General features: G+C 26.8%; 1 protein-coding gene and 1 long non-coding RNA gene across 2 annotated transcripts in view; one reads left to right on the forward strand and one right to left on the reverse strand.

Moving 5' to 3' along the window:
- Window positions 1-7,444, forward strand: part of LOC111625832 (serine-rich adhesin for platelets-like) — a 56,696-nt gene extending 49,252 nt beyond the window's left edge. The window contains exon 12 of the mRNA XM_023369068.1: window positions 7,010-7,444. The gene's annotated coding sequence lies outside the window, so the exon portion shown is untranslated. The remainder of the gene's footprint in view (window positions 1-7,009) is intronic.
- Window positions 7,445-14,679: 7,235 nt separating this feature from the next.
- On the reverse strand, window positions 14,680-17,044 carry LOC111625846. The gene is made up of 3 exons (XR_002756791.1): window positions 16,712-17,044; window positions 15,301-15,498; window positions 14,680-14,880 (listed from the first exon to the last, which is right to left on the reverse strand). It is a non-coding gene; the product is annotated as an uncharacterized LOC111625846 (long non-coding RNA).
- Window positions 17,045-18,934: the final 1,890 nt, after the last annotated feature.

Genomic DNA, 18,934 nt, shown 5'->3' on the forward strand with positions numbered 1-18,934 from the left:
AAAAGCAAAGCCATGTTGACAACATTAGAGTTGTTCTTGGTCTATTATTCTCTTAGAGTATGGAGGCACTTCAATCTAAATGAACGAGTTAACATACACATATCACAGTTCAGACAGAATTGTCAATTTGAATTTTGAAGTAGCTGTATTAGCCATATTTCAAACTAATTAATTTCTTGACGTGTAAATCTCTATATCCCCAGCCAGGACAAATAGTACAGTTATGAACATAATGAGATTTTGAACTATCCAAGTTTGAATTAATGAGGATTTCCTGTACTTACTGCTAATGAGTTTGGATATGTTAATTTTTATCTTTGTTTTTATATTATTCAAATATGCATAAATAGTAAATTTATCTCCTTTTTTTATAACACATGAAAACAAAATAATACAGAGACTGCAATTAATAAAAAGAACAAGAAAAGCAATAAACATTAGGATAATGCACATCTTTATTTTTTCTGAATCAAAACTCATTCTTGAGGATATAATCACTGCTTATAAAATTTGCATGTGAGAAATTTTATTTTTGCTTTGAGTTCATTTTCTGAGTGATTGCTAGGAATGAATTAACTTGTAAAGGTGGAAACTATCTGTGTTGGGATTGCTTTGCATATTAAATACATTTTAATATGAAGGTAAATTAAAGGAAAAAAAGAACAAAGCTCAACTAATGCTAAAATTCTCTAATGCTTGTAATAGGAATTGTCTGATTTAATTAATATTTTTCTTTTTATAGATCATGCATTAAAATTACATTTTCTAAGATAAAAATAATTTTTAAACTTTTTATTTATATTCTAACAGTGGAAAATCATTGTCATACAGATTTTAAAGAATCTATTATAATTGTCATACTGATTTTAAAGAATCTATTATAATTGTCAATACATGATTATGAAAACCTAAACTTTTTAGAAAATTTGTACTCTTATTTTTTATATGTGAACAATATCTCACAAGATGCTAACTGCTATTGTAAGTAAAGTTGAAAATTCAGTTAATCATTTCATTCATATTAAGAGTTAATTTCTCTTTTATGGGGTTACAGTTCAAAAACAATGATATAAATATTATTTTGTAATTAACTATTTTTATAATTAAATCCATTTAAGTTGTTTGGTTACAATTTACTAGTAATCTTAAAAATCTTTTATTTTTTAAGCTTTACTCTAGTATTTTCAGTTTTATTATTCTACTACTCTATAGTGTGGGTTGTTTAAGCTTTATTAAGCCAGAGACAGAAGAATTAGATCCAGAAACTAACAGTCTGTTCTTGTTTTCTAATAATTTATCATCTCTCCGAAATGCATTTTGGACCTTAAGTCTCTCTTCAGTTGGAGTATATGCAATTTAATTTTTTAGTTGATCTTTAAAGCATTGCAACTTTTTTTATGATTTACTTAATTGCAATTTTTTGGTTTGTTCTTAAACTTGAGTTATCTTACAATTCGGGCAATTTAGTTGATCTTCAAAATATTGCAATTATCTTAAGATTTGTAAGTTTTTTTTTTTTTAGTAAATCTGAGAAATATTTCTGAGATTTACTGATTTTCACATTTTTTGCATAAATGTATCTTTGCAAATCATCATATTCTAAAATGAAATATGCAAATAACATATATAGAAATTGGCTTATTGATTCTCACCTTGATGACATATTGAGAGTAACATAGCAATTATAAACGTGCCTTGTCCAAAATAGTCAAAAGTTTATCTCAACATCAAATACTGCACTAATTTTTAAGTAAATGCTTGGTTACATTTAGGTTTGGGATATAATTTTTTTAAATTATTATATTATGATGTATAGTGTACTATTTGTGGCTTGTGTAATTTTGCAAACATATGTATACAATCCAAGAAAAAAAAGTTCAGTATGACTAACCAAAGCTCTCTAACAACTTATATTTCTGATTTACTATCAAGGATATATACCCTTTATTTTTTTTCAGAATTAAACAAAATTAATTGATATAAACTACATGCAGTAATATAATAGCTTTAAAATAATAATTAAAATGTTTCAATGTGAATTTTGTTGATATTCTAAATACTGTTATAACCTTTCTAATGTAAGTTGGCAATTGTAAAATCAGAAAGAACTGCTATTTAATCAAGTGCAGGTGTAATGATGATAAATAACTGGTGAATAGTAGTTATTAGTTAATTGGTATTTCATTCTCTTTTTTTATGATTTCCTCTCCTTTAATTATAGTTGGATATATCTAAGAATAATTCTAAAATTACATATTGTTATATGTAACCAAAATATCTATTTCTGTTATATAAAATTTACATAAAGCAATAGAAACTGATTTATAAATAGACTAGCTGTTACCCGCGACTTCGCCCTTGTGGATTTTGCAAGCAAAGCCCATTTATATTCAGTATTTCAATAACCATAGTAATTGTTATATAACACCTACCGCTGAGAATGATGAGAATTGCTGAGAATCAAATGAGCTGTTTTCAATTTGATCAATTTTCTGGAACGTTTACAATCATTCTATAATTGAACCAATATGCAATAACAAATTCGAATTTAAAACGGTTCGAACATTTGGTTGAAAAATCAAAATATATAAAAATATTTATAACAATGTCTGAAATGTTATCAATTTAATACACCTAAGTACTCAATGAAAACTAAACGTAGTTAAAAACACATCTAAAATAATACAGTAGAAGCTGTTCTTCAGGTTAAGCCTTAATTTTGAAGAAAAAGCTTTAAATTTTATTTTCCTTTGTTTCACCTGTCTGTGAAATGTAACACCGATGAGTCATTGTTTACACAGCTGGGTGACCTTGAACACAGCTGGAGTCCGATTTCCCGGGACATTCTCATAGACGTCTCGGGAGGACAAGGGTTTAAAGTAGGGTGACTATAAGCGACACAGAAATTTTTAAATATTTTTAAAAAATTCAAAATTTTATTGCGATTTCCGACCCCCCCTAATTAATTAATTATATATTTATAAAAATATATTAATTAAAAAAATTAAAAAACCATCGGAGGTCGTTTTTGACATCAGAAACTAACTTTAAATAACTTTACTGAATGAAAATCCGTGCGCTACAACTTAAAAACCATGAAATAATTTTGATAAAAAACTCCCATTAAAAAACAATTAAGCCTTAATCGAGCCTTCACATAGGCTCATTAAAATCGCGATAAAATTTTTTTGCGCGGGAAAAAAATTTTGAAAAAATTTCGGGACCTAAAAAACATTCCAAAAATTCAAAAAAAAAAAAATTTTCAAAAATGGCCTTAAGGACCTCATTTTATGTAACGTTATGTAACTTGCCCGAGATATCTCGGGTTATGGGCTTAAGGGGTTAATGCTATCCCTCTCCCATGTGGGGAATTTCCAAAAATCCCTTCTTAGTGTACATTTTCATGATGTACCCTAACTGTGTACCAGATTTCACTCACCTCTTTAGGTTCAGCAGTTTGCTCCAGATGATGATGAATCAGTCAGTCAGTCAGGACAAGTAATTTTATATATATATAGTTTAACAAAATACACATTATTTAAACCATTTTATTTTGAACAATTGCACTTAAAAATTAAATGTTTGGCTCAAGTTGAATCTAGAAAACTCAACTGGTGTAGAGCTTGAGCTATAATCAAGATCTCTCCCCAAATTTCTGTGCTATGTAGTAATATAAAGATAGTTTAAAAATTTCTTTGTCTGAGAAAGAAAAAAACATTTTGGCCAATTATTTTTACTTTTCAACTTAATACACTTAGACTAATGATTTTTCTAACTGCAAAAATAAGCAATTGTCTGAGCTGTAACCTCCATATATGAAGTCTTTGTTCAGTGAACCATTGCTTCAGATTTGGGAAGAGGAAAAATTCATTGAGGGCCAAATCTGCTGAGTACTGTGCAAGTGTAATTTATGAAGTTTTTTGACTGCATTTGAAGTTTGTGCAGGTGCATTGTCATGGTGGTAAAGCACTTTTTACCAAATGCAGATATTTGGACATAATAGCATTCTTCAATTGCTCTAGCAATGTTGCATAATACTCTCCATTGATGGTTTTATCTTTTTCTAGATAGTCTAAGAGCACCATACCCTGAGCATCCCAAAAAACACTGGCCATCAACTTTCCTACTGATAGAACACATTTCACTAACTTTAGAGCACTCCCACCCTCTTCCATGCATTGTTTGGACTGCTGCTTCTTTTTTGGCATGTACAGAGGAATCTGTTTCATCAGCAGTGATGAAACATTGCAGAAATTTAGTTGAATTGTTTAAACATGTCCAAATACTTCTGAGAAATGTTCATTTGAATAGCATGACATCCATTGCACTAAGAGCTTTTTCATATGCAAATGTTCATATAAGATGTAAACATGATCTATTGGGATCTTTGCAATATCAACAAGCTTGCATACTTTCACTTGTCAATCATTTAATACAGAATTGTGGATTTTTGCAATGATTTACTCAGTCATTTCAGTTTTTGGCATCTTGAATGTTTATCATCAGAAATGGAAGGATGATCAAGTTTAAATTCAGCAGTATGTTTCTTCACTGTAGAAAACAATGGTGAATAATCTTTTAAAGTGGAATTCAACTCCTTTATTTGTTGGCTTAATGCCAACAGATATAAAAAGGCATCTTGTATATAAATCATGAAAAGGATATAAAAGGATTAAATCTTGTAAAACAAAGTATTTTATCACAGCACAAAATTCATTTTTTTTTTTTTTTTTTGAAAATACCAAAACTTTGTTTCTTTACTCAACCATAACAAACAAACTTTTAAATGCATGTGTTTGAAATTTCACAGTATGCCTTCAGATCATACATGAGAAATAACCTTGCCATTTAATATTACCAACACCATTCTCTGTTAGGCTGAGAACTTTGAAACTATTCCTATACTGTACATGGTACATATACAATACTCTATCAATTATATTTTTGTTGTCCCCTTTAATAAGATTTCTCCTAAGTTTTAAAAGTGTTTGTTTTAAAGAGGTTTTACTGTATATGGTATAAAATTGAACATTAAACTCTGTTTTTATGGAAATTGTTATATTACCCAACATTTTAAAATAAAATTTATTAGATTTAATAATGTAAATATGGTAGTCCTGGAAACTCAATTCTTTAACTTAAAATTCTGTAAAATTTGTTGTGTTGTTTAAAACAAAATACATACAGTCTGATTTTTACATCTATAACTTAACTGTAGGATCAAATAAGTTATCATTCTTTACTGGTGACATTTGGTAATAGCATCAATTCCAGTTGTTAACAAAGAATATACAGTGGTGCCTCGTACAACGTACTTAATCCGTTCCAGGTGCACGTCCGTTAAGTGAAACGTCCGTTATACAAAACGCATTTTCCCATAGAAATACATGTTAAAACATATAATTCGTTCCGCAGCATAAAATAACTGTACTGTACCATAAAATATGAAAATGGAGCAGACACCAATTATGCCGGGTAGTCAGATGTTGTGAGGAGGAGGTGGAAGAACACTTTCTTTACACATTCATACAGATACAGACTTTTTACACATTGCAGCGGGTCTTTTTTTATTGTTTTTTAATCGGAGTCAGATTCAGGAGAGGCTACCGGAACTTGCAGGGTCAACTTCTCTTGTTCCATCCTTTGTTTTTTGCCCGCTGGCTTCTTGAAAAACATGACCAAGGTGGTCTGTTTCTCTTTCTTCTTTAACACCTGTCGGAAATGACGGACAAAGGTGTCATCGTAGAGATCATTGATCCTGTTGGCCTCAGCTCTGTTTGGATAATGAGTGTTGGTAAACTCCTGAACCTCTCCCCATTCGACAAGAAAGTTTTTGTCAACTTTCACTCCTGATGATTTCTTGCTTTGTTTCAATTGAAATCACCTTTCTGTTTTTTTAGAAGCCATGATGCATTATAAATGACTTAACTTGCCAGATTATATGATACGAATAATTCTTTATTAATTAAGATCACTAAACACTTCTACGAGCTACTCTCGCTCCGTTTGTTTTTTACAACCTCTTTTCGTCCCGCCACCTCGGCATCTACACAATTACATTTCGTTTATTTGAATCGTCAACATATATTACATTACATTTAATGTTTATTTAAATCATCAACATATATTACATTACATTTCTACTTCAGATATACTAATAATACATTCTAATAATACTAATATATCCTAAAAATAGCAGATTGTCATTGGCAACGGCAAAAGAGTGGAAACATCATTCGCACTTGTTCGAAGAAAGTCCATTGTTCGTCTCACGTAACTGCCGAACGGAAAGTCCGTTGTTCGCAGCAAGTCCGTTGCTCAAGTCACATAATGGACAAACAGAAAGTCCGTTATTCGCAGCGTCCATTATTCGAGGCGTACGTTATACAAGGCACCACTGTAATCCTTTTTCCAAGATGCCACTGCTAAACACCATGATGTCACTAACTTGAAAGTAGCCACTGAATAGCCAATATATTTTTTTACATTAAAATTTAGCTACAAATAGAAATAGTCACTAATGGTACTTAGTTCATAAATATAGCATATGAATTTGCACATAAAATACCTTTATGAAAATTTTGCTATTTACACTAGCATCATTGCTGTGCTGCTGTACATTAAATAAATTTATTAATTTAGCAGAATTTTATTATGGTTGGCAAGATGCTTGCATCAATGAATAGATGATCAAATTTGATCTGTCAACACAGTCTTGGTTCTCTTACTTTAGTTGTTAACACATGAATTCATAAAACTTGTCACTTCCAGTAAGTTATCATCTTAGTTCACATTAAGGCCACTTTGCAGGATTCTATTGTACAAGTAATTCTATGTATAAAGAGGAAATTGTCTTGTGAACCACAAATTAAAATTTCTTTAAATATTATGGCTTATCTGATAGTAATTTTAAATTTATAAAGATAAATATTTAGGTAAAGAATCTTATTACAATGAGTTTCCACTGTTTCTCTATGATTTGTGTTAATATATAATTTTTTTTGTTTAGGTAAACATCCATCTTAAGAATGAAAATGTGATGAATATTAAAGATCAGCATGCATAAAACAGTTGATTATCAGAAGTATTATATAAACATTGTACAGTTTTAAAATATGTTGTTGAAAGTTAGTAGACTTATATACAAAAAAAATTCAATTTTGTTAATAAAATTCATGTTGCAAAGATGGAGTGCTTTGTTTGACTCCAGTACATAATGTGACATCTTTTGTGCATATATCTTACAAAATGCAATTACTATAAAATGATTATATAAATAATTTTATAAATTGAAATTTATTAAATAAATATAGATAATTTTAAAGAAAATCTTGAACATAAACTGTGCACTTCAAAAGGTTAACTTGACTGACAAAATTAAAATTTTAGGTTATAAACTTGCATACCAAAGTCATTTTGGTAAATTTTTTTAATCAGATTTTTAAGAATTTTAAATGATAACAAAGTTATTTTAAAATCTGCATTAAAAATTTTTAGTTTTTACTGTTAATTTAAAAATATTTTAGTTTTTAAATTAAATGTAAATGTAAAAAACAAATAAGCAGTTAATATTTAAATACTTTTTACCATTTTTTATTTTAATGTTGAAATTAAAAACTCGACTTTTTACAGTATAATTTGTTTTTTTTTCCAAAAATTTGTAAAAACTTATTTTATAATTGTGATTTTTAGCTTATCAATACTTAAAAAAAATTTTTTTATGATTAAAAGTATTCAGTAGTAATTTTGAAAATTACTAATGGACTAATTTAATCACAAAAATATTTAAGTATTGACAAGCTAAAAGAAAAATAGCATAAAATGATGCAGTACTTTTATAATTTTTTAAAAATACAACAGTTTTATATATGTTTAGACAATAAATCCTATAATTTATGAATTATACAATTCATTTAAATCCAAAATTTAGATTGATGTTTTCTTCTAGACACTTCTAAATTAATAAACAAAACTAATTATAATGAATTATTAAAATATTTGACAAAGCAAAACCATCTGCATCTAGACTAAAATTTTTGAAGGAAATATGATTTATGAACTTTTGAAAGACCAAATCAGAAAAGTTGGTTATACGTTTTACTTAAATTATGAAATTGAAAATTACTCGTATTAATCATTTTATGAATTTAATTAAAATAAAAATTCCTTTGATACTTTAATTTTAAACAAAAAAATGTATTGTTGAAAATAACAGTAGTAGTAATTGAAGAAATGTTTAAAGTAAATAACTTTTTTACATTTGAGCATCTTCAGTAATGCAATCAAATAAAGTAGTTCTGTTATCATGAAAACAATGACATCCACAGCATAATGAAGAAAATTACTTTAAAGATAGTATGCTTTCTCAAAAACAGAAAATAATCAGTAATATTTGGTTGTCTACATGTTGTTAGGAAGTTTCTTCTTTCAAAGTTTTTGAGATGTTTTTTTAGCTTTTACATTTGAAGGACTATCATTGTCTTCAATAAATAAGAGATTCAGTTTCAAAAAAATATATTAATAGGATAAATGTTTTAATGGAGCATAAAAAAATAAATAATTTTCTTCAGTGTGCTGCTAAACTTTGCCATTTCTTAGACAATGGAGTTAATTTGTTTTTAATTTTTTATTAAAAAAATTACTGGTTTCATTTGAATAATAACTGCCCTTGAATAGTAGCTGTATCTACTAGTCAAGGCTTTCTGAAAACTTAAAGAAACAGTATAAAATTAATAAATACCAAAAACTACAGTAGGTAGATACTATATTCATTTAACAAACAAACTTTAATAGAAAATGAACTATGTAAACTGTACACAGTAGGTGTATTATTTTCATATTGCTGATATATAGAAAGTAATGCATATTATAAAGAAACTGGTTATAATTTTAAGTACAATTTCTTTCAAAAATGAAACTCATAAATATTTTAAATATCTGTTTGATGTTCATTTATAATCAGGTATGTGCAAAGGAAATAACTGTCCTCAAATATAACTGCAGAGAAAATATGCAGTTTAGAATGGTAATCATAGCTATTATTCTAATAAAACTGAACTTTATATATTCAAATATAAGTTCAGTTTTATTAAATATAATAATATATAACAACAACAATAGTAAAAGCCTTCTCATTGATTGACTATATATTGACTACTATACACCTACATAAATATTCATAATAGCTAAAATGAACATTAAAACATAAAATAAGGAAGGTTTTTTTTTGGTCAATAAAATGGTTTTGTAGTAGTTTCTTGTTTAGATTATAAAAAAATACTTCAGTTTTTAAAAGAGAAATATTATAAAATAAATGTAATTTCTCAATTTCTTATATAGAAACTGTGTTGAAGAAATTTCCCATCAATTTCACAATTCACCATTAAACTCAAAAGTTGAAATTACAAATGATTTGTTAATAAAATTCATTTGTCAGTTAATTGAAATCAGTACAAAATTAAAGCCTATTTAGATCATTTATATATATAATTTTTTAAATTTTTCATTTTATACTTTAGTTAAAATATTTACTGTTTATAATTCAAATGTAATAATAAAAATTAATAGAAATTTCCGAATAAAATTTTTAAGGAAAAATAAACCAAATTTTGTTATGCACTATATAATTAACTATAATTTATTAATTAATAAAATTTGTATCCATATTACTAACTATAATATAAATAGTAATGAAGATCAGATTTTGCAATTTTTTAAAATCTATAGTTACTATTTTTTTAATATGAAAAAAAAAAGTCAGATATATAACAAGAATATTCTCAAAATTTAGATGTCAAATGTAATTATAGCAATAGAAAGTTTATCACATGTTATCTTCAGAATATGTAGTGAAACAATATTTCATAGATAATTTATAAATCGTGTTTATTATTTTGAAGCCAACAAATCAAAAATTTGGTTATTACTCATTACCTGTTTTACATTGTCTTTTTTAGTATGTTTAATATATATTTAAAAAATGTATTTAGTAATGAATGAATAAATAAAATTTTAATTTTGTATTCAGTCATTTAATATATACAGTTATCTTTTTGAAAGTGTACTTGAATAATATAAAGCCAAGCTTTCAATTTAAAATAAATGTATAGATACTGTCATAAAAATATCTATATATTTGTAAATTGTTTTCTTTTATCTTGAGGAATGAATATTTATTATTTCTAAATACTGAAAAAAACAATAATTTTAAGATTAGAGATGGGACAGTTCTAATTTTTATTTGATAAAAATAGCAGTTTTAATGGTGGTATAATCTATTTATTAAATGTTTAATTTTTAAAATTCAATAATATGCTCAATTATTTTATTATTAATTCATTTAATTTTTACTTAAGATAATTTTAATAAATTAAGACAAACTATTAAAATCATATTTTTATATTTGTTTCAGTCATATTTATTTAAATAAAATTTAGTAATAATTGAACAGTTTAGTTGGAATATAAACAGGAATGGATCTAATTAAAATTAAACAATAATCTGTTTCATATATAATACAAATAAGTGACTAAAGAATAGTAGAATATAATTTAAATAATTTATTCATTATACTTACATAAATATAGCACAAATATATTGTTCATAAGCTTTATATTCTTTATTTTATACACCATAAAATAGAACAGTATTTCCATTTTATTAATAGATTCTTTTCTAATTAACTTTGCTTGATGACACTACAGATTGGGCTATTGCATATTGTACATTAGATTTATTTTATGGTGTAGTCTTGTATAATAAGAATACAAATTTATTGATTACTTACTTCTGATAGAAAGAAAAAGTAAGACTAGAGTTTTGTTTGTAATTCATACAATTTAAAGTAATTAACTGCAATTTTTTACCAATAAATATGTTTTTTAAATTTATTATTACATTTCTGAATGTAAACTGGAAATTAAACTGATAAATGTCTTTTCTAAACAGAAATGCTATTAAGCTTTAAAAATGCTAAATGCAAACTATATCAATTTATACTGTATAAATACATGAAATATTTAATGGTTTATTTAGCTGTTTAATAACATATACAAATATAAACTATATCCCAATGTTCAGTTAGAAAAAGATCTAAAACTGATTATTTGTGAGCTATAACTGTGATAAATATTAATTAGATTGCATGATTTGGCCTTAAAAACAATGCTTAAGTTGCCCTCTTGTAAACTTAAAACTGGATTATTTATGGACTATAAGTATACTAATTATTAAACTTGGTACAAAAGTTTAATAATTATAAAAATATAGATATTTTATTAATCTGTGAATATTTTGATAAATTTATAAAAATCTAGCTAACAAATATATTTATTTTACAATAGGAAGTTGTGACATGATCCTTGAGGATTTCAATAATAATAATTGTGTAAATAAGTTGTGGTATAAACTTAAATTTTTTGAAAATGTTTGAGCAGAATGTTTTTTCCCTTTCTCAATAAAAGTTGGTATCAAGGCTTATTTACACAAACAATACTATTGAAATCCTCAAGGACCACGATGTTGTCTGTCTTGTTAATCATTTTTAAAAATTTACAAAATCTAAATTTTCCAGTATTTCTTTATTAATATAGTTATTCATTACATTAAAACTGCATTATTAGTTTAATTATTAAAGCAGTAAGGCTTTATAATAATTTCAAAAATTGATAAATTTAACTGAAACCATAAAATAATTAAATTTCATCACATAAGAAATCAACATAAAATTTGTCCTGAATCTGCTTCTTCACAATGAAAAAAATATTTAAAGCCATATTTATTCCATTATGCATTAGTTTTTCATTATTTGGATATGATATGAAATATTTAAATGACTTGTTTACTTGACTTAAATTATCTATTTTAAAGTTTATTTGATTAGGAATTTTTTATTTAAAATTTTATAAATATTTTAAAATTAATATATAGTAATATTTTATAATAAAAGATAAATTATTAGTTTTTCATCATATTTAATGAAATATTTATCTATATTATTCTTTATATACAATTCCTATGCGTATAAAAATTTTATTTTAAAAATGAGATGGAAACAATTTTAATTTTGAGGTTTTCTAGTTTTCACCCTTGCATATTATTATGGAAAATGTGGTAAATTCATATTGTTAATAGTGAGTGTACGTATAGAATAAACTTAGAATTAATTTGAATCATATTGAAAACATGTTAAATGATTTTCATTTTAATACAGATTTTAGATTTACGTTTAATTATAAAATTAATTTTAATGGAACATAACTTATTCTTTATAATTAAATTTTTATGCATAAATGCATTTTTATATATTCATTTATCAGATTTTTTAATTAGCTATTTATTAATCAACTGTAGCCATTAAAAATAAAACTGTATTTTTAATTGTAAAATTGCAAGTTTCAATTATACTGAGTTGTAGAAATACTTAAAATTGGTAACTTTCACAATCATTTATATTTGTTAACTCGAATTTTAATAGAATGATTTTTTTCTGAAATATTCTATGCTTTCTAAAAAAATGGATAGTAACAAATGTATTTAAAACAGATATTGTAAGTCAAATTACATATCAAAGTTTCTTTATTAACAAATATAAGATTAAATATCAATGTTATATAAAGTTGATAAATTTTATTATAATTGAAATGCTTTTCAACATAAACTGTTTAGTGAACTAAGTTAATTTTGAATTTGAGAGCTGTTCAAACATCCAAATTATGATAATTCTTATTTATTTCATTAAACAACATAAATTGATACAGATTATTTTGTTGCAGATCTTCTATTAGCAAAATAAATTTTGTTTTATATGCATCTATGCAGCTGATCATATCAATTACTGTTTACCTTGTAATTGTAAAATTTAAATGACTTAATTTTGAAGTAAAATCGGTAAGAAATGCTAAGTCACTAAGCCAAGTTTCATCATTTAAATTTTCACATTTTCCATCTTGCTCGTAAAGAAAATCTATTATTTCAGGCAATAAATCACGAAATCGTTGCAGAAATTTACCTCTACCTAGCCATCTTACATCGGTATGTAGTAATAATTCAGATTGGCCTTCATCGAGCTGCAGTTGGAAGAGACGCCATTTGAAGGAACTTCCTAGAATTGAATTAACAATTTTAAATGCTATGTCCATTACCTCTTTTGTTTTAAGCTAACACTTGCTGGTGAATTGTGCAGTGGTAGCTCAAAAAGGCAGGGAATTCATCTTCATTTTGACATAGGGCTATAAATCCATTTCTGCGACCTATCATTGCAGCTGCGCCATCCGTTGTTATTTAAACTAATTTAAAAAGTGGTACTTTCAAATCATTGAGCAAGTTTTTAAAGGCTTTGAATATATCTATACCTCTAGTCCTTTCTTTCAAAGAAATCATACCCAACAATTCCTGTAAAATTCTTAAAAACCATACGAATGAAAACAAATAATTGTGCTGTATCACTTATATCTGTCGATTCATCACATTGAATGGAAAACATCTATTAATATCGTTATGTAATTGTTCTTTTACATTTCCACTCATCTCAATTTGTCGCATCACGGTGTTTCGAGACAGTTGTAGATCTTGAATTGCAGAAATAATTTCATTCTTGATCATAAAATCGTTAAAAAGTGAATCTGACATTTCCAAAAAAATTTCCTTTAGAAATTTACCGTCGGAAAATGGTTTACATTTTTTTGCTAAGAGGTAGCTTACTTTGAATTATGCAGTAGTTACTGCTTGTGACTTTGGCTTTTTAAAACATTTTGTTGATTTGTTAATCGAGTTTTAAGTTCCCTAACTTTACGTTTTCTCAATTCGGAATTTAGTGGATAAGCTGTTTGATACTAAAAAATGTCTTTCTGGGACCGGGTGAGGGGGAAACGTCATTTCCGGTCACGCGACACCTGTGTGCTATACCAAAATTTTTCCCTCGCACGGGGGTCTACAATTGGGGGTTCCCGCCCCTTTTTACCAGTTATTCTTCGAAACGAAAGCGACTTAAACGAGCGAGAGCGACCACATTGGCACCTTTAATACCACTTAGGTTTAATCCACTCGATCCCAGTAAAGGAAAAAGAAAGGGCAATTAAGCGATCGGAATGCATTAAGATAATACCAAATAAACGTCGATCTCATAATCCTCGTGCGAAATAAGTCTACGTAAACGATTTACAATTTCTGAAATCCATAGAAAAACACAAAAACAAAAAAACCTGCTCATGTAAAATCGCACCGAGTCGCCCGCGTCATCGTTCACATGCACAAAGTTAATTTAATTAAACGATTTCTAAGTCTTCGATCAATAATATTAATTATATTATATAATAAAATAAAAAAATGTAAATATTGATACGATTTTTAGGGCATGCCGTTATAAAGATTACTTAAAGCAATAATTTATTCATTGTTTTCGAAAATCATTTTTATGGATATATTAATTAATATTTCAATGACGTCGATTATTATTAATATAAATAACACCAATAACTTTAGGTTGCCTAACTTGCCCTACTCAAGTTCATGGGTATACTAAAATGCAAAGGAAATGCGACAATAAATATTGAATTAATTTTCCTAGAAAATTAAAAACACTCTGTTGCCGAGAACGCTCACTTATCAAGTAAATAGATAGTTAAGAAAAGCCACAATTTAATTTAAAACATGAAAAAAAGGTACTTACACATTTTAAACAGAAGAAAAATTGAAACTCAACGTTGTGACTTTCGTGGACCACCAGTTCACCCTTCCTCTCTCTACCGTGTCCCGACCTACTCTCTCTGTCCCTCTTCCCGCCTTTCTTGTTTTCGGTTTTACGGCCCTTTGTCTACATTTCTTATTCCCCTTTTACAACTGCAACTCTGGTGATTACTCCTTGATTCATTTACTAACAGACTAAGAATTTAGAAAAATACCGTCAAAAATATGGAATTAAAGAAATTATATGTACGAATCAAGACTATAGAATAGCATTAAACAATCTTATGTTGAATCAAATGTATAAAATAAACTTTTTTAAATCAAATTATTAAAGATCTAAAAAAATAATAGAAATTAATATATGTAAAATAATGATGATTATTAGATTAAATTATTTTATTAATTAATAAAACTGTGAATTTGTAATTATTACTTTATATTGTATTTAGTCCAGGACTCATTGTAATAGTTAATAGTCAGTCATCTTACTGGAATACATCTTTCGTGTATATATTTTTGCACAGAATGATTTAATTGGGATTGAACAATTACTTTGTGTTCCATAACCTTATGATTGCAGAGTCACATTTGGATAACTTTTAATGTAAAACTTACCTTCATCAGCTCCTTCATCATGAAAAAAAAAATCGCTCCATTTATGTTTCATGCTTATGTTTTCATTTTATACGAAGATATTCCACATAAGTGAATCAGCTTGTACGTTGTTGTTGCCATAGATAACATCAGCAGTGAATTTAACATTTTTCCATGGTATCATCAATGGAGATGAGAGCCAGGATCTCGTTTGAATATCTTAAAATATATCAAACAGAAAATCAAATTATTACAAGTTAAATAAAAAAAAAATACTAGGAATATAAGTTTGAGGATTTGATATTTAAAACATGATTTTCTGCTCTTATTAACTTAGAGAATTAGAAACTTTTAATTATAGAACATACATATTAACATTTTTACATATATTAATCCTGCACACTAATTCTGTTTTAAACACAACTGAGATTTTGCTTCTAAACAGTTTCAAATATTGCATCTTACTGATATCATTTTCATTTTTCAATTTATCATTAACGTTGAGAATGAGATAAAAGAGAAATTAATAACTTTTATTAGAATAAGAAATATTGAAATCTAGATTGAATCAAAATTTTAAAATTTGGTTAATTATTTTGTCTGCTTTTGAAGGCATTTTTAGAAACATATTTTCTTACTTTTCTAACTGTTAATATTAAAAATGGAGTACAGAATGTTTGTACAATATAATTAATATTATATTGTATATAATATTACTATATAATTACTTAGTTTAAATTAATTACAATTTTTTACGTTTGTTGTACATAAAATTTATCATTAAAAGCTATAATTCTATGAAAAAAATTTTTTTGACAGTTCAATCTGAAATTTTACTTTTTTACTAAATCAAATTTACCAATTATGTTAACAAACTTAATAATAAATCAATGTTTTAAATTAATTTTGAAGTCCAATCATTAATTTTTAATTTCTATTCAATATAATTCATATGGAAAACTTAAAGATAACATCTGTACTTAAATATCAAATTAAGAACATTTTCCAAAAAATAGTTAAGATAGCAGTCATTAATTAAAATTTTTATCTTTCCTAGTCAATTACTATAATTTCTAGTTCATTTTTTTAAAGAAAAATCATTTGCATTAAATTATGTAATTAAAGCCAGAAGTTTGGACTAGAATCTTTTAAAGAGTACTTTGATTAACTTTATAGAGTTTGATTTGTGGTTGCATGTGTTTACTTAGTTAATAATAATAATAGCTATATTCTATTGAAAATAAAATTCTTAGCTCCAGAAATGATTCCCACGTGCCGACAAACAAAGGACTTATTCTAATTTGTCTAGCTTAACTATAACTTAACTAAATTTACAAATTAAAGGGCCCTAGATCAAGATGGGGTTGATAAGAATTAGAAGATTTTGATGGTGGATAGAAAAAGAAAAGAGTCAGAGGGCAAAAATATAAACCTCGAGTCCGTTATTCCAGAGGGGTTTTCTTTCCGTACTCGCTAACATCTAGCCTTCTTCTTCCCAGCTCTTCTCTCCAAAAAGTGACGATTTTCTCGGATTCGAATCTCACGCCCTTTTGCCAGTACCCTTCCACCAATCCGGTGTCAACCTTTTTTCTCGAGAGACACATCAGACCATTGGGTCAACCAATTACGGTGAAGTCAAGGGAACAAAAGCCGGAAGTGAAGTTTAAAACAGAAAAATTGGTGGAAGAGAAATAAAAAGAAAAACAAGGCTTAACCAAGCCACACTAACAATAAACGGAACATTTATATAGCGATAAACTTTGTTGCTGGAATGATTTGATACCTATCTAATTTAATGCAAATGATTTCTTTATTTTTAGAAAACAATAAAATTCAAATATTTTTGTATACTTTTGAATGATTTAAGTCTTGCCATATCCTGAATAAAATATAATATAATTGTAACCTCAGTAGAATAAATATGAGGTAATTTTTGAGGTAATGAGGATTTGAAAGGATTAAATTTTTGTCAATTATATGTCATAAACTTGCGTCTTGTGTTTAAGATTCGGTAAAGATCGTTTCGTATTGTGGCTGTACGCCATATTAGATATATATTTTGTTCTCATTTTTTGTATATTTTTCTTTCTTTCGTCTATTGTTTGTCCTTTGTAGAAATTTCCTTCCCAGCCCTTCCTACTTGGATGGTGGTGACTAATCTCTTTAGAACAAAAGAAAGAAATGTGACCCTGAGGGCTGTGTGTTAACAACGGGCATTCTTTGCTGGGACATTACAATGATATTGAACATTTTCATTGGATCATGTTAAAACAAGAACTTAATTGAGAAGATGTGCAAAAATCATTCGATCACATTAGTCAACATTTTCCAGATAGCAATATTTACGAAAATGATCTTTTTAATGAACTATCATTATTTTAAAAAATATATTGATAAGGAAAAGATTAAATTTTGGACATCAGCAAAAATCTCAACACAGAACAAATGGCTAGAAATATTTCATCATTTTGAAACAAGCTATGTTCCATACAATAACGCATTAAAAATTGAGGAATACACACTGTTCTTACCAGGAACAAATGCCCCACTGAACGCGTTTCTTCTACCGTGAATAAAGTGTGGACATCCGACAAATCACAATTAAGTGTTGAGACTATAAAAGCAATATTATGTGTAAAGTATAATTTAACAAATTCTTGCAAAAAATTTTATGACATTTTAAACAACAGCAGCAATTTATTTAAAAAACTTCACTCAAATAAGAAATATGTAAAAGAATAAAGAGTTTATAATAGTATATATATTTATTAGATTTGTAAATTTTACATATGTTGAAATTTTAAAAAATACAATACAATTTATGCCTTTTTTTATGATAAAATTTTGTTGCTCTAGAACAATTTTTTTAACAAGACAACCCTGCCCTTCCCCCTCCCCCTCCCCCTCCCCGTGAATTTTGTCCCTCTTTACCAATGTTAAAATCTGGTCACCTTAGGCTAGGGTGGTATTAAACTTTTTATTCTGCGTATCATACTTATGTTCCGCTATCCTTTTTGTTATCGATCTGTTGGTTGAGTCTATGTATGTTAATTTTTTGTTCAAATTAAATTGTCGTCGTCTAGCGGTACAGAGTATATACTCCAGGTTGTCTGGCTTCGCTGCATTTATCCTTGTTGTTAGCAAGAAGTTTATATATCGAAAGGTTACGTCTATATGTTAGATCGGCTTTGATCTTCTTGGCTATGATTTTAAAGATTTGGCTTATTCTAGGGTCAAAATCAACCAGTATGCGTTTCCTTTGTCGTTTTTTTTTCTATAAATGAAATATTATGTATTTAATTCAATGTTTTCACTCCTAATGGTGTTAATAATAACGTTTAATTTATTAAATGCATTCAAGAAGCAAAAGCTTATCTTCAGAATATTTTAAATTTATACAAAAGCTAGCAAAAATAAAATTTTGTTAAACTATAAATTACTTGCATACAATTAGTAAATTTTCAGATATTTTTTGATAAAAATAAATTATAATTTTTCAATTACAAAAACATATTTTCATCTAAAGAATCTTCATAGATTTAATTCTAAGTAAAATCAATATACAAAAATTTATTAAATTTTTTGATTTTTTAAAAAAATTACAGTATTAAAATTAAAAATTTATTAATATACAAAAATGTATTAAATAAAAGCA

Source organism: Centruroides sculpturatus, unplaced genomic scaffold (genome assembly GCF_000671375.1).
Source record: "Centruroides sculpturatus isolate CEXI.00-Female unplaced genomic scaffold, Cexi_2.0 scaffold267, whole genome shotgun sequence".
NCBI lineage: Eukaryota > Metazoa > Arthropoda > Arachnida > Scorpiones > Buthidae > Centruroides > Centruroides sculpturatus.